Here is a 2175-nt window from a genome sequence, read left to right as displayed (position 1 = left end):
GACACGCCACACGGATTGGTGTGTTAATTTAACACGCAATTTTCATCGGCGTGTCTAATTTCATAAACACGCATTCCGTATAGGCGTTTTATTATATACACGCCATCGTGATTGGCGTGTTTAAATGTACTGTAATTGGAGTAAATACGGGTAAAATACTTGAACATTGTAAAACGCCATTCTAGTTGGCGTTTTTACTTAATAAAAACGCCTTTCCTATTGGCGTTTTTCCTATATATGGAATAGATAACAAAATGAGTACATTTACGTGATTTTAAAGGCCAACTGCCCTATAAACCCGATTTCCTCGTAAAATTTAATTTAAAGACTTGTCTTTGACTCTGTGCTTACCATGTCAAAACAAGTCATCTCATCAATAATTTTAAAAAATCACTAAGACATGAACAAGGTATGAGGAGTGAATATCACCAGACACCTCGGTACGCCCTCTGTTGTCAGTGGCAGGTGGCGATCTAGATCTTTGTTGACCACTGCGGTGACGATCAGAAGGTGAACGGGAGCATCCATGTCTGGATCTAGAGCCATTACCAGCAGCATCCCTTCCTGTCCTTCTATCTTTCTTCTCAACAGAAAAATCCATGTCTAATTCCTTTCCCTCACGAGCAGCCCTGTTGCTCATCCTATTGTGGTTTTTCCCATATTCCCTCTCGTTCCCTTTTCCAGCATATAGTTCTGATTTAACTCTTTCCAATCTTTTAGTACGCGGTGAAAGAGGTGGTGGAGACCTTGATTTCTCCCGATTCGCCGATCTGGTCCGGATTGAAGTCTTTTGTTTAACATTGAACGAGATGGTGATTTTCTAGGGATTGAGGGTTTGGTGCGACCATGGAGTTTCTCACTCACGGGTGAATGAGATGCAGGGGATCTTGTTCTAGCACGTTTTGGTGACCTAGTACGACTTTGAAGCTTGTCTGCATTAGAATTCCTGTGATTGGGAGGCGACTTTCCTTTTTCACGAGCAGGAGATCTTTCTCTTCTAGACGAGCTTCTCCTACGAGGAGACCTATCAGGTGTGACAGGAGATGCAGAGCCGTAGCGCCCCATTGAATAGCTACTGATGCCATCAGGGTGTCCACAATGGGTGGCCCTTGAAGGCCACCAAATGTGGCCCGGCCACCATTCGTGGCTCTCTTGTGGCCTTCACAATGGTAAAGGCCACGAAATGTGGCCCTCTCCAAAAAATAAAATTAATTTATTTGCTTTTGTAATAATATTTTTTAATTTATATCTAATAAATTTTATTAGTCTTTAAATTTATGATATTTATAAATTTAATTAAAATAAAATAATTTGGATTGTAAACAAAAAAAATTCACAACCTAAAAAAAATGTAACAATAATTTCGTTGTATTATATTAAAATAGGAAAATTATACAACGAAAGTGATCTAGTTTAAAAACACTGGGGGAAACCCAAATCACTATGCGTCGCTACTTCTACGGTTCCAGACCTCTTCAATCATATCAGCCTGCAGTGATGAATGCGATATTTGGCTCTGCATGTCGGTGTACCGCTGGATCAAGTATTCATTACTGCTGGGGTTTGGTACCCCTTGCACCGCGTAAGTCATGCATTCACAAATAAATCATACATATGGATCTATTTGACTGATTATGGGATTAATTGATTCACATGTTAAACATTGAATTGCACACAAGAACGCACAAAAATCATGCTTAAGGAATTAAAATCCTAATTCATGATATTCTACGGTTTAGGATTACCGATCTGATTCTCCAAAGAATCGACGATTGCTTGCGCCTTCTCCACGTGATGATCTTTGTACTCAACCACGAATCTTCTAATCTGTATCCTGAACCCAGATAATGACCTTTGGGTGGGCAAAGCTTGTCAGAATCGAAAAGGACTTGATTAGAAAGGAGACAGAATATCAGTTTTGTCAAAAACCGATTTTTTCGTCCACTCCCAGAGGGGAGCACGAAAATTAACTCTTAAAAATTGTCATTGAATCTCCTTTCTAATCTCCTTTTATATAGAGTTATGATGAGCCAGATTAGGGATCCATGGAGGTTGGACTTGGGCCAAACATGTTGTACTTTTACTAATTAAATTGAGCCCCAATTTAATACAAGTCCAATAGAATATTATTATCATCCACTATAGTATAATGATATTGACTGCCCGTCCAATCCC

General features: G+C 39.4%; 1 pseudogene; it reads right to left on the bottom strand.

Annotated features, from left to right (window-relative positions):
* Nucleotides 1-382: 382 nt before the first annotated feature.
* On the bottom strand, nt 383-1065 carry LOC121784316 (annotated as a pseudogene).
* Between the last annotated feature and the right edge of the window lie 1110 nt (nt 1066-2175).

This window comes from Salvia splendens, chromosome 21 (genome assembly GCF_004379255.2).
Source record: "Salvia splendens isolate huo1 chromosome 21, SspV2, whole genome shotgun sequence".
Lineage (NCBI taxonomy): Eukaryota > Viridiplantae > Streptophyta > Magnoliopsida > Lamiales > Lamiaceae > Salvia > Salvia splendens.
Note: the sequence above shows the minus strand (reverse complement) of the source record. Positions and strands in the feature narration are given on the sequence as shown.